At 41.6% G+C, this 23,694-nt stretch overlaps 1 long non-coding RNA gene across 1 annotated transcript in view; it reads right to left on the bottom strand.

The window, feature by feature from the left end:
* The window catches only part of LOC106036254 (uncharacterized), a 272,871-nt gene that overhangs the window by 225,714 nt on the left and 23,463 nt on the right, over nucleotides 1-23,694 (bottom strand). The window contains exons 3-5 of the long non-coding RNA XR_010833503.1: nucleotides 17,761-17,939; nucleotides 14,371-14,466; nucleotides 5,807-5,907 (exon numbers count right to left, since the gene is read on the bottom strand). This is a non-coding gene — a long non-coding RNA (uncharacterized lncRNA). The remainder of the gene's footprint in view (nucleotides 1-5,806; nucleotides 5,908-14,370; nucleotides 14,467-17,760; nucleotides 17,940-23,694) is intronic.

Raw genomic sequence — 23,694 nt, 5'->3', positions numbered from 1 at the left:
ATCCAAGCAAAACCCACAGGTTTCGTGTGGCTCCAGTTCCAAAGCACTGTCCAGGAAAGAAGGCTGAAATGCAGGCAGTCTACAAATACTCACAGCACAAGGAAGGATGCAGTCAACCCACAGAAAAATTAAATATTTCCTATCATTTAAAAGTCCTAGTGATAAATTTGTTATCTGTGGAGGTCAGTCCCCAGGCACCACTTGAATTCTGATACTGGGCAACAAAATTAGTAGGGCCCACATGCAGAGCAAGCATGCAGAAAAGAGCACCAGTGAGCATGGGCCTGGAAGCAGGCTCGCAAACCAAACGTGGCTCTTCAAAATCCCCAGAAGGCTGCTGAGTCGCCAAGCACATGCACTCTCCTCCCTACCCCCATGCACAAAATACACCATGAGATTAATTCCTAGTACTCATTTGGCCAATGACCTCATTGAGAAGAGCTTTAAGTCACTGTTGAAAATGTGCATTTTCTACAGAAAACTCTATAAAAAGTAAATTATATTTAAAAGAAAGAAAATCTGTAAAAAGGGAGGAAAAAAATGCTTCTTTCATCTGTTCCTGTCTTCCTTATTATTTCAGTGTTGGATGTAGAAGAGTAAATAAATCTCATTTTATATCTGTGACACAATTCCCAGCTGTGGTTTCCTCAAGTCCTTCCAAAGCAGCTTTTTGGCAACTTAAAATGATTTGGCACCGTCATAGTCACAGAAAATATATTTTATTCCTGAAAGGATTATTCAAAGTTTAACTGGCTGTAATAGCGCCACATCCGCTACGACTCTCCGAAATTGAACCCTGGGAGAACTGGTTCTCTGCTGCCTGATGTATAGCCCGCACACACGTTACGGAAATTTCCTCCCCTACCCTCGATTTGGAAACTGACAGCTTTTCTTCTTTTCTCCCATCCTACAAAGCAATTATTTCAGTGACAGAGAACTGGAAACCTATAGCCTTTCTAAGTCAATGAAATGACGGAGAAAGTATGGGATTTCCGCAACGGCTGGGGAGCACAGGCTTCACACCGCCAGAAAACAGCGGCACAGTGATGGGTATTGTGGCAGTTTTCACGACTGGGACACTTGGTCATGGGAACTGCACTGAAACTCCATTTTTAAGACTCGCTTAGGCTCTTCAACAGTCCTAATTCAGCTCTGAGTCTGGGTCCTCCAACACCAAACATGAACCACTGCTATGGGGCAAAACCCGTTATAAATCCTCAAAGAGCTTTTCCATTGAGATTGTGACACAGAAGTGTTTCCATTTCAATATCACCTGAAAAAGTACCATTTATTTTTGCAGTGTTTCTCTAGCATTTCCCATATATTTACCAACTGAAGAGAGAGAAATCCTCCGCGCTGTCCCGAATTTCCCATCACAACACCTGCTCTCTGTCAAAGCCCACCTAGGACCCCCAACACCCCCCCTCGATGGGCTGCCAACCGCTTTGCAATTTTGTGTTGTTTTTCAGCACGCCAGGCACATCCCAAACAGTCAAACCCACAACCAGATGGTCAACACACAGGGAAAGACACCCACAGACTTTAAAAACAAACAAACAAACAAACAAAGACATAAATCAGAATTCCCACTATTTAGCGTCTGGTTGTGTTTCAGCATTTAGGCCAGACCCTGCAAAAAAGCCTGAGAACACATTCACCATGTAGGAAAACATTCCCAACCTAGCCTTTATTTCTGCCAACAGGTTGGGAGGGGAGAGTGGGGGGAAGAAGAATAAATCTTAAAAGTACTTCCTCCCCCCTGCTCCACCAATGCATTATTCATAAAAGCCAGGAATTATTTTATTATTTTTTTTATTACCTGGGGATTTCATTTTTATTATGTTCAAAGGATTTTTGCAGTGAGCACTCACTCCCCTGCAGGCAAATATTCAGGGGTTTCTTTTGTTGTTGTTTTTTTTGTTGTTGTTGGTGTTTTTTTTACACTGCAGTATAAATTACAGTGAATATCTAAATAACACCAGCAAAACCTCAACAAAATCAAATAGCCAAAAACATTAGGGACAAATTGCCCTAGCACAATTTATTCTATTGTTTGGTGGAACTCCACAGAGAATCTGGGGCCCCTGGTATACTGGATCTAAATTGATTTATTCTTACTATCACAGGGGAAGTCCATAAACTACTCTTTTGTATAAGTTAGATCTACATTAAAAATATCCTAGCAGGCTACCAAATGGCTATTTTTCCTTAACTGCTGAACAGAATGACTTCTACAAAGAGGCGAGGGGTATTAAGGTATATGTAGTTATTCTCATAAATCTGATTAGTGATGACAAGGAATAACCCCAGTTTAAAAGAGAGAAGAAAAAAAAAAAAAAAAGAAAAAAACATTTTTACTCTTAACAGGACATTCTTCTGATGTTACCTCTGTTTGTTGTAACCGCATTTCCAGTCTGAATCACAAATACTCCAGTAATCTATCTTGTTCTGAACAGCCAAAATATTTATTTTTATTTGACCTCCTACTAGGTGCATTCACAGGAAAACAAATGGATTCTACTTGGGGCATGTCCATTTGTGCCTGTATCCCAGAAACCTGAAACCAGGCCAGCATTCTTCTGATTGAATAAAGCTGAGATGTCTGGGTTAAATCTGTTGTCAATATGCCTTGCTTATACAGTGAAATAGTTTCTTGTTAAGCAAGACAGAGATTTACTGTAGGCAAGATATGGACTTCAAATGCATCAGCATGGAGGGGAAGGATAGAAATGTATTAATTCTTCAAGAAACACCAGATAAAAGTACTGTATACCTTAGCAGGGAGCTCTTTTTCTATGAATAATCATGGTCTTGAGTCAACAGACTTTGCCTACTTAAGCTATCTCTCGCATCAGAATCCAATTATAGCAAAGCCTACAGAAAACAGGTTTGGCACACTTTAATATTTTGGTATTGATCTAATTTAGCTCTGGTTTCAATTACAACAGGGAGCATTTTATCAAGAGATAGACTTTGTTTGTTGGACTTTAAATTGCTTTTTTCCTTATTGTCTCTGATCTCACTATCTGGGTATTTTTGCCACGCTTATTGCTGTGGTTTATTAGAGGTTTCACCCATTTTACTATGAACTTCTTTAGGGGAAAAATCAAATCCAGCTTCTCTAAGTAAAAAGGATTGAACTCAATACATATAAAAAATGGGCTGGGGTTTCTGTAGCAACCATTCCACAGTGATGCAATTCGATTTGACATCAAAGAACAAATGTATCAAGTCATCCTGACAACTGAAATACTTGCTGTAAGAGGAATGCATACATATATCTGGAACAAAGACAGATTATCCTAAGTAAAATGAGCATTTTATTTAGTAATATATGTATACCGTATCATCCTACTTGAGGCATCTTTTCTCCCATCAACGTGCATAACTGCCACAAAAATTAGCTGAAGTTACCCACAGAAACTGGAGGAGAATAGACCTCTTTATTTAGTTTTCAGATGTACGGAAGAATTATCTCATTTTCCATTTAATGACATACAGAAGATAATATGGAAGTAATTTTCTTTCTTCCTGCTGAATTTGGCTTTAAACTCTGCAGCTTTCCTTCTTACATTCATTGAGGGGAATGTCATCTCTGCAACCCAAAATAGTTGCATATATTTATAACCTATATCTAAGAAGTTACCCCTGGTTAACACTATGCTTCTTTCAGCTACAAGACCTAAAAGCCTGACAACAGGAAAAATTTGCTGCAGTGTGCTCTCCCAAACTACAAATCACATATGTCGATAATCTGGAATGTTTGCTGAATTAAAGGGGGATTATGAAATCATAGCGGTGATTAGAATCATACACTGCTGCGGGCAGATAGCTGGAGTGTTGAAATTTCTAAAAAGGAAGCTGTCAAATAGTAGGAAGCAATTTGCAATGATCCATAGCTTTGTGAATAAAATCGCAAACCTAGTGCTCTGTTAAGCTCCAAGAAGTGATAAAATTTGAATTCAGAGTTTATAGCTCCAAAAACAAGCCCATTTCATGGACTGCCACAACTTCTAGGAAAACTTCACAGAGTTAAAGGAACATTACAAACTCACTGCAACTGAAGTACAGTTGCTAGTGTTTCTTCAAATATGGTAAGGCATGATACTCAGGGGAACTGTGTTTTAAAACTCCCCTTTGGTATTGCTAGATGTGAGATACAACTATTCTACCCAAATAAGAAACATCCAGTGCATTCCCCTCCACTCTGAACAGCAACAAGAGCAATGAAGTGTTTTTGCCAGAGGTAGCGTATACCTGCCACTCGCCTCTGATGTGGAAGAGGAAAAATGCACCTGAAAATTGCAGCTTGTGCTCTTGGGACTATTTGTTGACTTCTTTCCTAGGTAAAGTTTCAAGTCCCTGCCCTGCCAGAATAGTGTTGAAACACAAAATGGTATAAATCAATTGCTGGCATTAAAAAAGAAAAGTAACCAATACTCATTTTTGCAGACACTGGAAAAAGTCTAAAGGACTTGCACAACTATTCACACTGAAGGGATCAGCTGAATTTGGGGTACATGTTAAAATAAAATAAAAAAACCAAAAAACCTCTCATCTGTCTCAAAAACCTCAGCCTAGTTTTGTCCTGGTAGCATGATACTCAAAGATAGCAAATTTATCTGTGTTTTGCCAGGTCTGAAAAACTACAAAACACAAAACATTTTCCTCTAGAATAGCTATGCTGAACTTCTCAGCAAAAAAAACAACAAAGAAAAGGAAGGGCAAATATTATATTTTTGGATTGACCAGATAAGATTCATGAAGAAAGAAATCCTAGAAAATCTACATTTAGGAGGGAAAAAAAAAAGTTTAAAAACATTCATGTGCTTTTCAAATGTCAATAAAAATTAAAATAAAAATTCATTAACTTGTTTTTTACTTTAATGATCACTGGCACGTTGTATTTTTATTTTATTTTATTTTATTTTATTGCAAGGTTCTGAATCTGTAGAATAGAAGTTAACCCACTTTGGTTATCCTTGGAGTCATCATGGGATCTCTACCACTGCTTGGCTATGACAAAGAGTAGGCTGCAGGCAGGTTTTTGCCTTGGACCCTCAAATTGCTTGTATAGCTTTTCTAACAAGAGATACTTACACCAGCAAGCCCCATGGTTATCACTCCAAGTGGAAGTCCACTTGCTCACCTGAATGCATACTCAATACATCTTCCAGCTGCAATACGCCAAAGGCATTATCACCTACTCCGGAAACATGGACACTGTATAACCATTGCACCTGCCCTTAAGAGTATGTTCCTCCCAGTACCAATAGAAATTCCTGTAGCGAGATGTCAGGTGAGCATTAACTCAAAAGAAAAAGATTATTCTATTCACAATGGTTATTCATGCACAACCCAATCCTAACAGGATTCTGATGAGGCATCACTTAACTATTCAAAGTTATATTTTTAGCATTTCTGCCTCCCGAACAAGGAAACACCTTTAAATTTGATCCCTAAACTGAAGAATTTGAGCTGCAACAACAGTGAATGTGCCACGTCAGCACATGCAAGGCTTCACCCAGCTGGCAGTTACTTCCCCAAAGCAAGATAGCAGGCACTAGCTATGCTGAAGGGAACTAAAACGCACTGCAACCAAGGTTTCCATCTCCATTTTTACTACTGTATACCAGCCCAGGCAGCTGCTTCTCTCCCAGATTCTCTGGGCTGCACTGAGCTGATGAGGGCACCTCTCCCTTCAACATCAGCAGGGGTGTCAAACCCCTCTGGAGCCTGTCCTGGTCCGTAGCTGCATTCTCCTCAACAAACTCACATGTGTTAAAATACAAATCATCTTGCTCACCTGAGGCTCTGAAATGCATGAACTCTTCCACCTCAGGTATTGATTTTCCTTTTGAAGTTTGTTTGTTTTAAAGGCACAGGTCTACACAAGGCCTAAATGACCTGGAAAAGACATAAATGTAAGGTCACTGTAATAAAAAAATGCTCTGTAGAGTAGTGACACCAAAAAGTTTAGCTGCTGGTTGAACAAATTTCACACAAGTGATCACAAAGACCTCTAATCCTCTCCCTCCTACCACTGATTATCTCCTTCTGCCTTAGCTTAATTAGCTACAGCTTCAGTGGCCAGTGCCTTAGCTGACAGAGCCAGGGCTGTTATGGTTGCAGACAATCTTCCTCTTGTGTCATCTAAAACATGGATGGCTGACTTGTGCACAGAGAAGCACTCCCTTGTCCAGCTGGAGAGTCCATAGGCAGGAACACCAGAGGACACATTTGGGCTACACTGCACTGGATGAAAAATACAATGCTCCCAGCCTGCCCGTCTTTAAGAAGAGATAGAAAATGACACATTCCCTCCTGTACCCCCAGAAGCATTCATGTGAACTGGCCAGTGTTCCCAAAAGACAGAAACAAAAACACCCTGCGGCCTGGTTCAATTCCTGGACCACCAGTTGGCCATCCCAGATGTGAAACATCAGACTCTTAGATCCTGTCATCAGTCCAGGATTTGCTGACCTCACTTTCCATTAACTCAGTCAGCACAAGGCCAGCCAGGTGCTTTCTGTACACTGAGATTTGTCCTGTCACAGCTACAACAAGGACTACCCTCCAGCAGTGAATCAGGGCTATTAATGAGCATAAACATGGCCTTCATAGAGTTGTCCCAATTCATGTAAGGACATCAAGCTGCTGTCCTTAAGTAGTGGTGTTTTAGCACTTCAAAAATGCTGAATACTAGGAGCCAGGATTCTACAAGGTCTCAGGCAGCCTCAGAGTTTCCCATAGCTATGAAGGGGCATTCCCAACACCTGGCTGGCTCTGTTAAAATTGGTGCAGTTGCACATGTACAAAGAAGGAGAGGCTTGCCAAACTTCCCTTGCATGCACATTTATTGCTGCCGTGCCCCAGGTAATGTAATTTGAACATTTCTGTCCTTATTTATGTTCCATGTGATTTCCTTTGCATAGCTGACATCTTGGGTAGCCCAAGATCTGCTTTTTGCAGACTTTATAGCCATATAACTAATAGTGTGAGGTGAGCGTCTTTTTTATTTTAAACCAACCCACTCAGCTCTGCCTCTCAGATAAAGCCAGCTATGAAGGCGCCCTGTAGTGGTACAATGTATTCCTCCTGTCATCTTCACAGTGCTGCAGCCGAGGCCCAGGCTATCGGGGCCTTTAAAAAGCCACAGCTCAAGCAGCAATAAATCCTCTTAAATTGCATACCCATAACCCCCTGACCAAAATATGGCTGTGACATTTCCTTTTGTTTGCCGGGAGAAATCCCGTTGTGCCTTGAGGGGTGGGAGAAACAACTTTCAAAAGGCAGCTCCCCCAGGGGCAGCCAGCCCGCCATGGGGCCAAGCGTGGCCCCGGGCCCCACGGCCACCTGGGCCAGGCAGGCTCTCCACAGCCTGGGTGTGCACTCGCTGGAGGCTCGCACGCCGCCGGAACGGGAAGCCCTCGTTGCATTTAATTGTTTTCCTGAATGCCTTTATGAACAACAGCAAAAGGAAATATTACAGCCTGGCCGGCAGCCAGGGGCCTGCTCAGTGCCACGGCGCGGGGCTCGGAGCAGCCAAGGCAAACACACTCCCAGCGCTGCCGCTATTTTCGCCTGTGTTTCAAATTAACCGCTGCCTTTCAGAGGGCTCTCTGGCCCCTGCTTCCAGACTAGGGGGACACAGCCCTTTTGTTTCTAACGTGGCTGGCTACCTCCAGCACTGCTACCGGTGCTCCTGGGCTGCCCGGGCACCCACCACCCCACCGCTGGGCCCTACTGCTCCTCCACATTGCGGGGCCCAGCAGCGAGGGCTGTGGCAGTGGGCACGCGGGGTCCAGCCCCACGCAGTGAGCCCTGTGGCAGCAGGGCTGTGGTAACCAGCCAGGGCAGGGGCAGCCAGGAAAGCCCTGAGGCCCTCAGAGCTGCGGCAGTGCTTTGTGCTGGGATGTGTATTGGTTCATTCGGAGCAAAAGCCTCTCCGCAGCCTGGGAGGCAGAAAAATGAAAGTGGTTTCCCCTTCCACAAAGTGCAGTGGGGCTGAGAGTGGGGCAGGAGGGAGCACACCCAGGCACATTGAGCTGTGTCCAGGCCAAGGCCTAGGGAGCCACCATGAACCCCTTAACAGGGAGGGTCAGGTCAAAGCAAAGCCTGGCAGCCAGCCTGGCCCCCCACAGCACCCACAGGCTCCTAGTGCCAGGGGGAGAGGAGGGCGAGGGCGAGCCAGAAGTCACACCATCGCCTGCACTGCCCTCAGCCCAGCTCCCGGGGACCTGCCCTGTGAAGAGCAAGACCCAGGGTGCTCCTTCTGGCCCGCAGCACAGTCGTGCCCCGGTCACTGGCTGGCTGCCCGTAGGGCAAAGCTGGACCGAGATTTTGCCTTTCAAGATGGCCATGGTGGGAGCACATGTGAAAGCAGTTAACTGTACAGCTATTTGGTCACAGGAATTTACATGCTCAGCTGCTGAATGTAGCAGGAGGCTGTATGCTTAACTGGAGATGTTTAATAGATTTGTAGCAATGGGTGGTGGGGCTTTTATGTGCAGCAATCTGTGTAGCTGTAGAGCAAAAAACATGCAGCAAGTCCGTATCACTAAACCCATTAACTTCAGAGCAAGGGCACCAGGGTGAAACCTGGCACAGGGCTGAGGCAGGACCAGCCATGCTTTACTCTCCAAACCAGCCAGCGGTGGGACTGGAGTGGCACAAAGGACCACAGCTGACATGGTGCCAGGAGGTCAGTTCCTCCCACCATCATCTTCCAAGCTCCCCAGGCAAATTTGAGAATCACCATTTTACAAGTGTTAATAACTTCCAAGTAATTTTCCAGGCTCTACTAGCAACATGTTTTGAGTTTGCAAGAGGCCCGGGCAGAGAGAGAGCTCTTTAAAAAGTAAAAATTAGGGGGATCAAGATAAGAAAATAAATACTGCTGACCCAGCATTCCATTCCTGGGGTGAAACACAGGCAAACCAGGCATTTCCTACAGCTCTTTTGCAAACATTGCTGCTTTGGAGGCAGGATGGATGGAGCAGTGGACTGGGGCTCAGGACACCTGGACTTCATTCCCAGCTGTGTCGCTTATCTGCTGGGTAACCTCGGGGTATCACTGCCTCTCCACGTAAAATGACACTCAAGTCCTCAAAGTCTATCAGTGAGAAGTGCCGCACAGGATCTAGGATCATTCGCCATCTTCCCACAGTGCTGACATGCAATCCTATGTCACAGCTGGCATTTCTGTCACAGCTTGCTTACAGTCCTAATCCTACAAAGAGATTTCAGTGGAAGGGGCTTCTATTAGTGCAGTTCAGCTTGCAAGGAATGAGTCCAAAAGAGATGTGTGAAGCCAGAAGCGTACTCTACCTGGATTTTTTATAGAGTGAAGATCTGTGTTACAAACTAAAAGCCACAGGACCAAAATAGCATTCCAATTTCAGACATACTCTGTGGCTTTGACATTATTGCTTATGTTTCCAAAGTCCCACTCACAACTGCAGCAGAAATAAATAATAATGGTACATGATAACTAGATCTGTTCAGTCAGAAAAAAAAGTACCAGTCAGATTCAATTTCCATGGACTGCTAGGATTTTTATGCCATTGAGAACAGTATCCATATGGCTGTAACACCATTTTTCCCTACTCTCAGGTAGAAGTTTCACAGAAAACACAATAAGGGAGAACTTGTTCAATCTTGCAATGTGTTATGTGCTAGAGGCCACCTGTTTTCAAGTCAACCCTTAGCTGAAGACAGTGAATCAATGTGCCTTATACCGTAGGACTGAGGCCTACATTTTAAAATCTTTAAGGGATACTTAACAGAGCTTTATCATCAGGATAGGATCAGTTTAACATCTGAATCTCCCAGGAGCCATACACATGATTTATCTGTCTGAAAGCTTGGAATCCCATCCAGCCTGTGAAACAGAGCTTTGGAGAGGCCATACGACATATATCTTATTTTAAGGTTTGTAAAGTTCCTGTCACCAAGCTCTCAAATATTGAGCTTCAAAAGATCACTCAGAAAAAAAACTAAGAATCACATTTATCTAACCCAGCAGTATCAAATCCTCCTGGATCTCTATTAGACTGAAATAATCAAACTCTTTTGTGACAAAACCTTTTTTTCTGTTGTGAAACTATATCAAGTTTTTCATAGGTTTAGAAACTGCAGTTTTGGCCAAGGTACATAAGTGACCAAAAGAGCAATGAGGAGCTGTGTATACAAATATATTGCATTGTAGACCATTTTATCTGTTTGCATTAAGTTACTTATTACCGGAAAATACCGGCATGTACAGACTGGATCTAACTAAATCGTTTGACTATTTTTTTTTCTCAGTTTGCAGGTTATCTACTCATTGCAAAATTATCAAATATATTATGGAAGACCGTACAGGACTACATCCCAAACAGCAAAAAGTCAAAATGAATGTCATATACATGTCTTCAGCTTCACATCCCTCGTTGTAAGAGAGGATGGGTATATCATTCACATTGTGCTGGTAAGGTAAAAAAGCCTGTCATTCAAAAGCAGACTTGAGACTGATATGGCTCACAGAACACTAATTTCAAAAAGTGTATTCACTGGCAACATTCTGAGTCACAATCACTCTTTATATCACTCTGTCCTGGTGGAATTTGAAAGAAGCAAATACAAAGATGGTCACACACTGCAGGAATAGAAATGTGTTCAGTTCACTGATTTGGTACTGTAGAGAGCTTTACCAAAGAATATGGTCAAGTATGTGGAACTGCTGAGATCTACATTTCCAAAGCTGGGCACGGCACCAAAAACAAGGAACCCACCTTCCAGAGCACATGCCCTCGATGAGCTGCCCCCATGCTGAGTGCCCAAAGTCTCCAGGTGCAGGACAGGCCACTATTGGTCAGCCTTAGATCTGAGGCTCCAAGGGGCATTGAGATCACATTTCCAAGATAGCCATATGCCAGATGCAAGATTATATTCTTTAGCAAAGCTGCAGCAATTCAGCAAAAATGCATGCAATTCCAAACATTTCAGCCTCAACAGACCTGTGTTTGTAGAACTTGGCGTCGCTGGAACATTTCCAGACAACTCCACTCCCATCTACTTTGCTCATCCCAGATCTCTGGATGGTACTACATCTCTGACACACAGGTACACACAAGATAGAAAGCACGTTGGAATGAAATTACAGCCCAAAGCTTCGGCAGCATGAATGACGGAGACAAATGATTAGATCAGACCTGAATTCAGCTGTGATGTTCAACAGGTCCTGGCTGACACGTTGTGCTGGGAAATGCTAATAGGCAGAGGCAGATGGAAGGGAGGGAGAAGAGGGAACTAGCAGACTCCCTAGTAAATTCGTCTGTGGTGAAGTCATGAACAAATCACTGAGGCTATCCCTGTTTGTGGCATATCTAGAGACACCTATAATAAGAGGATGTGAAAAAGGCTAATATAGAAGGAGTTTATGATTTATTTGGGGAGTAGTTATTTATAAATAAACAAACAGGCAAAGGGCCTTTTGGATGTGTTGAGCAGCTCTGCCTATCAAAATAAAAAGGAGCTGTGGATTCTTCCAACCGAGATTAAGAAAAATCTTTACGTTGAGCTGGGGTAAAGCATCTGTGCTCATCCCCAAGTCAACAAGGCACTTCACAACTCCCCTTAACTACCAGTTTTACAAGGAGAAGACATTGATGAAAACAAATGGTTTTCTGGTTGCACATCCCAAAAATGGAGCAAACTATGCAATCTTTAGTCAGGTGAGAGCATAGGCTTTAATTCTACACATCATGGTAGAATGTGGTGCAGTAAAAAAAAAAAAAAAAGCACTGATTTTTTTCTGAAACTACAGTCTAGATAAGATCAATAAGAGTAAAACATGATTAATTTTTTTTAATTTTAAAAGATGATGAGGTAACCCTGCCTCTTGCCTACTAGAAACAAAAAAGGCTGCATGTTACATTGCAGACAGTATTTCATCTGACAAAAAGCTTTTTTGCTAGCCCACAAATACACAGAATGTCATGGAGAAGCAATTTGTTTGGCTTGTCAGAACTGGTAGTAAGGGACTGAAGAAAGGGGAATGACTTGTTAAGCAGTTGGTTTGCTTTTGTCATTGCAGGAAGAGAAGAATTGCCCAAGTCAGGGATATTTGCTGGTATGGCACAAGGACTTTGATAGTCAGTTGGTAATACATTTACCAGCTATCTAGTTTTCCCAGAAGTGTCTTGACCTTAGGTGACTCATCTGTGTCCCAGGAGGATGACTAATCATTCTGATTTGTTTTACTGTGGCCTGCTAGCCATTTCAGCTCTGTTTACTTTGGTGCCAGCATAATATTTTATGCACAGAAAACTAGGTTCTGCAGAAAAAGAGTTATTTAAACTGGATTCAAAACTAAGAAGAATTCATCACCAAGCATCCACAAAATGAATTAAGTACAAAATGACACTCTGGGCAACATTTGGAAAAAAGCTGAAACTTTAAAGGGCATGCAGAGTTACAGGACAAGCTAATAGGCTAATTAAGCCTGAAGATAGTTGATAATTGTAGGCATCTTCCAATTAAATTGCAAAATCCTGAGGACTGCATGTAACCTACAAAAAAAACCCACATGATTATTTTTTTACAAGGAAGCAGTGGAGCACTGTGTTATGGGAAACAGTCTCAATCCCATTAAATTAATAGGTCTTGGTGTTGAATATACTAGAAACCACACTGTAGAATCAAGAAAAGAAAAGAAAAAAGAAAAGAAAAAAAAAGAAAAGAAAAGAAAAGAAAAGAAAAGAAAAGAAAAGAAAAGAAAAGAAAAGAAAAGAAAAGAAAAGAAAAGAAAAGAAAAGAAAAGAAAAGAAAAGAAAAGAAAAGAAAAGAAAAGAAAAGAAAAGAAAAGAAAAGAAAAGAAAAGAAAAGAAAAGAAAAGAAAAGAAAAGAAAAGAAAAGAAAAGAAAAGAAAAAAGAAAGAAAGAAAAAGAAAAAAAATGGAAAAAGACAGCTCATAGTTTGGAGCGCATGGGCCCAAATGGCTTAGTCTGGGCCAAAACCTTGTCTTAAATGAAGCTCTACTCCAAAACAACATAGTTTGGGATGGGCATCACTGCCCATATGTTCTTTTCTTGTGACACTGTTATCACCTGCAAGCAGCAATCAAGGAAACTGTTCTGTTCATGAGAATAAAGTAGACTAATCTGAGGACTCAGCAAAGCATGAAAAATAAGGAGGACAGCACAGCTGATAAAGGGCAATTTCAGAAGCCATTTAAAATTCACATGCTCAGATACACCATCAGTACCTCACTAGCTACAATAGTTTGGCTATTCTTACTAGTATTGCACTTGAGGTTCCACTCTGTATCTTACTGATTTCCACATAAATTGTACTCATTTTATTTTATTTTGTTTGCTTTGGAAGCTCAGCTTGGGATCTTAGAACCACTCTGGCAACTTTCATTCTCCATCTCAACCCATAATAATAGTTTGTGGGACAAATAAAGACATTGATTACATCTCTGCACTGGACTACCATACTGCCAGGTTTCCTGCCCCAGAATTTTGTCTCGAAATGGAAAGGAGATGATTTTCCTTGCCCAGAACTCCTCTACTGCCCAGTCTCAATACGTGCACAAGTTGTTATTCTGAACTGGCTCTGAGCCCAAGGCAAAGGAGTAATAGAGTGTACTCAACTCCCTTTCTGGTCCACCAGGATGAGAAGGCTTGGGGGAAGAGGAACAGTGGGAAAGGGGCAGGAAAGAGCTTCAAGTCTCAGGTACAGTTGGAAGGTGAGTGGGAGAGGGCTAGGGAGGCCTGTGGAGCAGAAAAATTTGAAGGTCAACATGGGTAGTTTCTGCTGAGGCAATTCCAACTTGTAATGGTATGGGAGTGGGCGCATAAGCACAAGTCTGTCCTGCCGAGTCCTTTCACATATCACTGTGAAGCCCCTTCACATACCACATCTGACTCTTTCTTCTCAGCATCCTGTCAGAAACGTGGCAGTTGAGTGCCTCAACACCTGTATGCTATGCTGCCAGGAACACCCAAGCAATCTCAGGCCAACACTTGTGTAACTGAATGAGAATTTGCATGGACTTCTGTAGAAGCTGCACAAAACAGCACTGAATACCACATTCTTCCCCAGAGCCGGGCTTTGAACAGTTAATGTAGAACTAATAAGTAGTTGAAATGCCATAGTCATGAAAATCAGCAGGTTTACAATAAAAAGATGAGATATACTTGATAACGGGCATCACTTCTCAGAGAAGCGCAAGCTCATCCAATACTGAAAATTCCTTCCAGCTGGTGGGAGGTGTGCAAATACCACACACACAGATGGGCACAGCACAAGCTTTCTAACAGTGATTGCTCTGGGTAGCCATGAATTTTAAATACAAGGTACTGTGGAGGTAACTCTACTTACTGTGGGACCAACTCTTCTGCTCCCTATGAACATATCAGCCAGACGTTCCCTCAAAGCTGTCTGAGTAGTTCTTTCAGGCTGCTCTCTGAATTTGTCCTAGAGAAGAATTGGGGACACAAATCTTACTCAAAAATTGGAACAATAAAGAGTAATAGCACCAAATCCTTATCCTAACCTCAAGCCAAAGATTTTTATTTTCTTTTGTACTTGTTTCTTTGAGGTCTGCAAGGAATTTCTTACCTTTTTTTTTTTTTCCCCTGTTCATTTTTCTGTGCCTCTGCACTTTCTGTTTCTGGCTGACAGCTACTAACACACTTTTAGACAGGCTTCCTTCCTCATCCTACCTCTTATTTTTGGCCAAAATACCAGCAAGAATTTTCAAGCCCAACAAATTCCGAACAAGAGTTTTTTCTCATACTGATCAACACTTCATGTTGTTCCTGAAATCAAGATTTTACACAATGTTTGTTGATATTTGCATTGTCAAAATAAAAGGTAAAAGAAATTTTTCTTAGCATATTTCTTGTTTATAAATTAATATTAAAGAGAATAACAAATTGCTTATATAAAGAATGTGCCCCAAATTTGTAATCTTACATTCATTTCTGAGAACTGGGTTGCTTATAGTGGCTTTCATGGGGGAAAAAAAAAAAAGTAATGATGCAAACAAATGTCTACCAGTTGTGCATTAGAAACACTCCTTTTATTACACTAAACTTTGTATTATTAGTAATGTTTCTAATACACATCTTCAGCCACTGATAATATTTTTTATTTTCTCAAATCACTCTCATGAAATGGTCTGTTCAAGTGGATCTGTCATTGTGGTTTCCTGGATTTCTTCATCCTCGTCGGAAAGCTTGTAAATTCCCATGCCTGATAGTAAGCTAAGGAAGGAAATAAAAAATAGTAAATACCACTTCAGTGGTGTAAGCCCTTTTCTGCTCTTTTTTGGCTGAGAGTACATTTTAGGAGATTATTATTGACTTTTACACAAACTTCAAAACAGTTCCAGCTGGGGGTCCATCTGTATTTCCATTTTGTGCCCTCAGTTAAATTCCCTTCCACCAAATCGGTCTTTCCTAAAGATATGTACTGGTAGACTTAATGTTTGGCTGAACTAAGTGGGTCTGAGCTGCCAGTTTATTTTACAGGAGTACTTGATGATATCAATACAATAAATGGATGAAGCAACAGGAAGGAAAATCACTCTTTAATATCATATTACTTCCTGCAGCTACAGAACACGATGTGTGAAAGAAAGAATAAAGTAAATCAGGTGTTCTGTTTCTATATGCAGTGGCTGGATACTTAACATATGCTACTTTTTTCTTTTTTGTTTTGTTTTTGTCATCAATGTTTTAAACTCTGAAAACTAAATGCATATAGAATATTTTTACTACACAAAGGAAATGACTGTACATCAGGAGTACCGGAGTGCTGAATGCATTCTCATGTTATACACTCTTCTTGCACTCAGATCGCGTACTAAAATTACTCGTGCTGCTTACTGTTTTTATTGTTGCAAATGAAATCAGAATGCACACTGGACAGCACACTCGTGGAGAGCACAAAATACATGACAAAGACTATTAATTACTAAGTTTAGTTCTACTTTTCTTAAAGCACCTAAGTGTCTCATAGGCTGTAAACAATCCCATGGCTTCTGGAGAACATGCATAATAGTGGAAGGATCATGCCCTCTGAACAGAAGATCCCAGTTTTTGCTGCAGTCATTCCAAGAGAAGACGTAAGAAGAAGAAATTCTGATCAGCATAATGTTGTTAGAGGAATATTGACACTGAGTTGACCCGCAAACAGCACTCAGAGTTGATGAAGAGATTTAAATGGTGCATTCTGGTGAGGGGTTCAAAAGTCAGAAGTCATAACCCAAAATAATTGTGTATACCGGAAATTCAAACTATTTCACTCAGGGTCAGAATAATGAACTCATGGAATTAGTTGCCAAGTAAGAACATGGAAACAAGCACTGCAGCCTAAGTGGCTTGGAGACATCTTGGCACTTTTATGGAGAGAGAAGGGATTAAAGGATATAGTGACAAAACAGAAAACTGGGGGTTAAGATAAACTTAAGGGGGGACAAGCCTGTGAGGTCAAGTGGATTTTCCTCTCCAGACATTTCTTTTATGTCATTCTTCCCCAAGACATCATGTCAGATTGAATAAACAATCACTAAAGCTTAGATGAGGAATGGACTTCTACTGGATTGTAACAGGGATGAAGAAGCTCGATCTTTTCCTCTGCTCCATAATAAAAGTAACTGCTAACAAACAAGAATTGACTTCTTTATCTTTGTACAATGCCATGCATTTGACCCACTCAATCTAATGTAGCACATAGGGTTTTCTCATATCAGCCTCTTCCTGTAACCTTATCTTCTCCAGTCCCTTCAGAACTATCACAACTAACCAGATTAAAAATAAATAAATAAATAAAATAAACTGAAATGGCTTAATGTCAGAACACAATACAGCTGTCTAATGTCCATTTCATTGGCAACACACTTCTTCAAGACAAGTAGTATTTCTATACTACTCAAGCCATTTGCAGTATTTAGCATGTGTACATCATATGCAATTGCAGGAAGCATACAGAGTTATTGAATCACTGTTTCAAGTGATGAAGAACCAAGAAAGAAACTATTTTAGACATTTTTACCCTGCAGTCTTTCTGGGAGAAAACTTCTTAAGAGGTTGCATCAAATATAAAATCATTTCAATTAGAAGCTACATGTGTAAAAAATGTGTAAAATGGGGTGCATTTTTAACTTGTTAGATATTAAAGCATGACTGTAGTAAAAGTTCTTACTACTTGACTGTTCCTACAAGTAAATTAATTCTTCTACATTTTAGCTGCTTTCCTCTGCCTCTTGCATGAGTTGACACAAGCTCCAACTGTTGAGGCATATAGACTTCTCCATACAGCTTTTGCTGACCAGTCCCTAGGATGTGTGGGATACTCAAATATTCTGAAACGCTATCTCACTGCATCATGCTATGCCCTAGTCTGTTGAGTTGGGCTCTAGTTTCTTGGCCTCCAATGTTCCTGCAAAAATAAGATCCAAGAAGGAGAGTAGCTAGATTACAACAGGGCTGACACATCGTAGAATTATGAGTACACTTATAAAACTACCTGGGAACTTCTTTTTTCTCACCAGTATAAACCAAAACACATCTTCCAGAGAGAAATCCACCTAGGGACCTAACCAGCCCTTTCTGTTCCAAAAGATGTCAGGGGGATTCCTTTGCTGATAATCTGTGAAACACAGCTGTATCTCTGCAGACTCAATAAATGCTCTGCTGGGTTATCTCCAAATCTTGCTTGCTGACAGGCTTTCCCACAGACAGAGGAACTGAATAGATTTTGTACCTTTCTAATGCTGAGAAAAGTCCCTGGAGCATGCTCGATACGTGGCAGCGGCCTGTCAGGCCAGACAGACAAATATTCTTCAGGCAGTGCAGGAGCTCGAGTGGGAGCTGATTCAGATCAGGAGTGAGTCAAAGCAAGAAAGCACAGGGCCAGCTTGCACTTAGGCTAGGGAATTTGTCCTGAGATAAGAAAGAAAAATTTTGATAGTTTTCTGAATCGCAGGGGGGTCTAAACAGAGCAAAGCTTTGAACTTGGAGCATTGCAACAATTTTACCAGAGGTCCAGCATTTTCACAAAAGGCATGAAAAAGATCGTGTCTTACGCTCTTTGCATAGAAACCAGCTTTGTCAGCTCAGATCCTAGGATGTGGCACTAAAGAACATTCCTCTGACTGCCCACAGAGACAGCTCTGTAACAGCGTTTTCCCAAAGCCCTTAAGCTTTCAGTTACCACTAAAAACTGATGTCAAAATCTTTGCAGACTGTCTTATTGAAACAGGCAAATATCTGTTTGTTTTTCCTCTCTCATCTTCTTAAAAACATACTAGAATCACACTTCCTTAAAACATCCCTGAGCTGCCCTAGAATTTCAGCTAACCTACATTTGTTTCTAACCAGTATCAGTCTGATACCCCCGACCTATCTCTGAACCCCATAATACTATATAAACTGCCTCCCAAACTTACCTGTGTTGCAAGTAATACAGAAACTTAATTTTGGGGGACTGATAAAAAGAAAATTCAAACAGTTATAACCTTTTGCCCCATTTAACCTTACAGCATTAAACCATTTTATCAAATCTGAATTTTGGTTTATTAAACCTTATTTGGCTTCTCATTTAATCTGCAACTAATAACTTTTAGTATTCTGAAATCTTAGGGCATCAAAACTCCCTCTAAATTGAAAAGAACAATTAATTATAGCTCAGAATTCAATTATAAGCCATGCATTTGGTTACAAAATTTTGTATTCCGAGACAAGTTATACAGACAGAAAAACATTTGTTGATGACTACTTCCTAAAAGCAGACTCAAGACATAGTTCACCTTTCTAGAAATCCACACTCCTGATTCTATAAAAATTTATACACAGAGATCCAGTAGGAATTCAATGAGGAGAAGAAGGCAAAGTAAGATTTTAATCTCCTTCCCCCCCTCCCTCCATTAGTGTAATTAGGTGCAGCACCGTGGTCACAGACCCCACATAGCCCACGGACATCTGACAGCCCTAAGGCCGGCATAAGAGCAACACTCGCAGGACCACAGCTCATGCTCCACACTCACGTTCACGCACGCAGTCTGCCCAGCAGACTGCACGAGATTTCTTGTGCCGGGACAGTCACGCAGGCAGCATCTGCATAGGGCTCGGCGCAGTGCCTTCAAGCAGAAATGTGGGTCTTTTAAGTGTTCGCTCTGATTTTACATGATGCATTTGGTGTCTTATTGCTGCATAGGTTCCCTCTTACCCACATTGTTTTGCCATTTTGGTCCACTGCTTTGAGTGCCCTATAGAGGTCTGCCTTTAATGAAACAACATGCATGAGCATTTGTCAACCTACAAGATCAGCGCTCAGGCAAACCAAGTTGCTATCCTCTCTGAATCTTCCCATACCATTGCTGTGTTAAGAGATTTGTAACAAAAGATCTGAAGCTCATTATTCAATAATGGGTGTCATTCAGATTTCGAAATCAATCTGGCTCTGTTAATTACATGTCAAGGATCCTTTTTTCTCTTTTTCCAACAGAAAAATAAGGTGCTGCCACTGGCAGTCTGCCTGAAAGGTTCAAACGTCAGGGCAGTAATTTTGAATGGAATGGATTTGACTCAACTGATGTGAGAATGAAAATAGCTATTAGTGGTTCCCTGACAAGTTGATGTGTCAGGGAGAAGCTTAGAAATGCTTTCACCCTCCTGCCTGTGAGAACTTGGCTCTGTCCTGAATGCTACAGTGTAAAATGCACCAGGAGAATAAAAAACTGGCCTGAAATCTCCACGGCTTTTCCCAGGGAGAGGAGTACTCAGGAAGAAGTACGTGAGCATATCGTGGCCTCACCTTTGCCAAGTGCTAAATTTAATGCACAGAGGTGCTGAGTGTGGTGGGCACAGCCAGTAGGACATGATGCTCCTGTGTCAGGAAGGAAGCCTGGAGAGGGCAGTTCTGCGATTATGACAGAAAACAGCAATTTAGATATAGTCACTGCAAAAAGCACGGGGGCAGGACAGGGCTCAGATCAAGCTTCCATTAAGTGATTTGCCCACTGTAAGAACACACAACAGCATCTCAAGCTTCTGACAAGCCAAGCTGTATACCCGAGTTCAGTACCTCACTGATAATTTAATGCACCTTCGATATTTATCATTTACTTAGCTTTTAACCGCTCTTTCTTGTCCAGGTTATAGAGAAAGATATCTCAAACACAGGATTGATTCTGCATTGGACAGTTAACACCATTGCTGGTTTGCTTCTGGCTATCAGCCCAGGTCTGAAGATGGCACTGCTTCTTAACCCTCTTGAGGGTTCAGCAACACACCAGGCAAGCAGGCAAGCAAGCAAGCCAGATAGAAACTTTGAATGCTGCAAGTAGGCAGGGACCAAAGAGACGGGTTTACGTCGCTGGATGTTATTTAGCCCAGACAATTCAATATCATACAACTTCAAGTCACATAGCTTCTCTTATACAAAGAAAGAGCATCCAGTATCCCATGGTATTTCACTGTAATAGCATTAAAGAAAAGTACAGCAGAGAACGTATCCCCAGGGAGCCAATTCCCCTCTTGAACACGTTTACCTTTTTCAGAATCTCTTTTACCTGAAGATTTTATGAGGACAACATGTAACTTGACCAGCCTTCCACGAGGCCAAGATTTGCCACATGTCAGCTGGCCGCTTCTGATGAGCAGGGGCAAGGGGTGAGGGAGCTGTTCTCCACACTCACTCCTCTGCTACAGTGGGCAAACAGCCTCTGGAGACTTCCTAGTGGAAACCTCCAGTCAGGTACAGCAGGATCACAGGGGCAACGCTGTCTTGCCTCTTTCAACCTCACCTCCTCTATTGTAAAATAAGACCCATCCTGACTTTCACTGTGAAGCACTTTAAGAGCTACAACATAGAAAAGGTAAATAATAAATGGTAAATTTAATAAGGATGGCCTTATTAAATGAGAATTCAAGGAAAAGGTGAAACCAGGGCTATAGAGATAGATTAAATGACTTTAAAATTCTTGGAGGATGCCCCAAGAGAGGGATATTTGAAATAAGAGGCTCTGTTTTCTCTCCCTCCTCCCCTAAGGGAAAATGGCATCAGGAGGTAGGAAAGATGCTGATTCCTCTTCGGACCTGCATGTCTTCACCATAGTGAGTGGCAACTAAATATTCGTGAATTACAAGTAAACTGAGACAGGTATGCCTCACTAAACACAGTGAGGGCATTCTCTCTGGCCATTTTGTTAGCCCCTTCCAATTTCCTTAGTACTATCACTCACAGACTGCCTGAGATCTTCAAATAAGCAGCTCTGAAAAGCACCACAAAAATAAAAATAGGACATTTAAATAGTTTAAAGGTTTCCTGGGAAGAATATCTAGCTGCATAAGACCAGCTCACGTAGCCATAAATGTCACATGTATAAAGAAGGTTCTTTAAACATTGAAAGACTGTGTCCTGTCTTCCTCCATTATGCATTTTACTGACCTTTTATGGCTGTCTTCCTCTCTCTAGATTTATCTGTCTTCTATCTCCTCTTCTCAAAAATTCTTTCCCCTATCAATTTTTTCAGTTCTCCTGCCATATCTCAAGACTTCTGCCGTGCTCTAGCCAAGCTGTCACACTGACCTGACTTCTCTGAAGGCGCTGCCTGCAGCTAGTTCTGTGCAGAAAAGCCACCAGCCTGGCAGAGCAGCAGGGAAGGTTCAATTAAAGGCAGCACAGAAAACATGCTTCATGTGCGACCTCTCTCCTGCTCTCCAGTGACATATCAGCCTCCTTGATCATTCCCAGAGATAACAGCAAAAACAACAAATGACACAAGAGAAAAAGACTTGTCAAAATAGATGATGACCTGTGCCACCAATTTCCCTATTTAAGGGATCTTTTTGTTTCCTACTGGCACTTATTTTCTGCTAGGGACACACCAAGGCTCAGAATTCTCAATCTGTTTCTGTTGTCAGGCCAGAGATCTCACTTTCATCTTTCATTTCTGTGATAGAATACAAGATTAAACACAAAAAAGTAATGACCAAAATAATTTTGTCACCAGAAAAGACAAAAATTGCTGTTGAGTTCTTCCATTATGAGATCTTTGATTTACACCTCTTCCTCCCCAGATGTATTTTTGCTTGTCTCATTTGAGTGTCTTCAGACTTTCCTAGGTTCTTCTTTCTTCTGCTGCTCATATTTTCTATTTTTTGCAGACACAACCATAAGTACACAAGGAGAGCGCCGTAACACTGTCCCCATAAAGATGAAAGACCTGGAAAAGTAATATGTTCAACACCTTTCCACCAGTCTAAAGAACTTGAGAAAGTGAGGAGAGAGGATTCTCCGTCAATGCATATTGGTTGCAGTACAAGGAAAAATCCCCTAATGGCTGCCAACCTTTAGGCTTACTTGGTTACAGGGTCATGCCACTGCTATCCCAATATTGTCTGGATTAAATCCCAGGTAAAATGGTCAGAGTTCTTCTGCACCTTTACACGGTCTTACCCACCCAAAGAGGAGTCTCTGTCTGCTAATCCATAACAGATTCCTTGTATTTGCCTCTGTACAGACAGTCCTAAGAAAGCCATTATAGAAACGGTGTTCTAGATTTCTTAAACAAACAGTATACATTGGAATAGCTACTGCCAAGGACTAAAATAAAGCCTAAGTGATTTTTTCCAGGCACTCAATAATAGAGTATTTTTTTCATCTAACAGCCTTTCATGTGATGCTTTTATATAAAAATGTTTACAGGAAACAGCGAGATTTCTTTTTATTCTTCAGGTTGCATTTACACCCATAAAATGCAAATGTTGAGTGAAGTCGTCAGACTACCTGACACTTAAAAAAACTCATCTCAGCATCCTGCTCAAGATCAAATGGTGGCTCCCAGCAGCTAAACAGATGTTTCGAACATTGGATAACTGATATTCTTCCTGACCTCCAACTGCCGCTTTTAATGGGGAGTTACACAGAGAATCTCTATTAGCAAAGACTATGGGCATTAGAGGGATCAAACAAAGGTGGTTTCCATTTGCACTTGCACAAGATAATGTCCGAGCCTTCACCTTTTTGCAGAATTTTTAAACTTGAAATGAAGACTGGGGACTGTCACAGAGGCAAAACAAGCCAAGGAACGCACAGTCCTGCAGCGCACCAGAGCCCATGTGCTTTCTACCAGACCTGTAAGAAAGCTGGCAACAGCTCCTGGGGAATGCCAGCCAAAATCCAGAATTCCACTTCTGCAAGGAGCTTTCCAAATATATTAAAATCTTTCCAGTCATCAGAGAACTTTCAGGATTCTTACTCGAATCTGAACAGTTCCATAATGATGTAATAATGTCTGTTGCATTTGGTTTTCCCTTTTTCTCATCCTTTCTCCAAAGTTTTAGAAAGGGTGCTTTTCCACAAAAATGAGAATCAAAAAGCCAGAAGGTCTCAAAACTAGTTTGCAAGCAATGCCTTCACCAGCAGTGGCACACGCAGAGGGATGCACATGGAGCCTGTGGAGTTCCCAAAGCTGATTTCAGAGGATGTTTGGCTGGTGAGGCCTACACTTTCTGTGGTAGAGGCTTAGGTTTCCTCCTGTGCTGGGCAAAGCACAGCAGGAGGCCCTCCAGCTGTCTGGGAGTGACTGATAAGAAAGCAGCCAAGCTTTCCTAAAAAGCAGCCTTCCTAAAAAGAACCTATCCTTTTCCTCTTTCATTCCTGGTGGAGAGGTCCCTCCCTCCACCTTTCCTT

Source organism: Anser cygnoides, chromosome 9 (assembly GCF_040182565.1).
Source record: "Anser cygnoides isolate HZ-2024a breed goose chromosome 9, Taihu_goose_T2T_genome, whole genome shotgun sequence".
Taxonomy (NCBI): domain Eukaryota; kingdom Metazoa; phylum Chordata; class Aves; order Anseriformes; family Anatidae; genus Anser; species Anser cygnoides.
The sequence above is the reverse complement of the archived record's forward strand: the minus strand, read 5'-3'. Positions and strand labels throughout refer to the sequence as shown.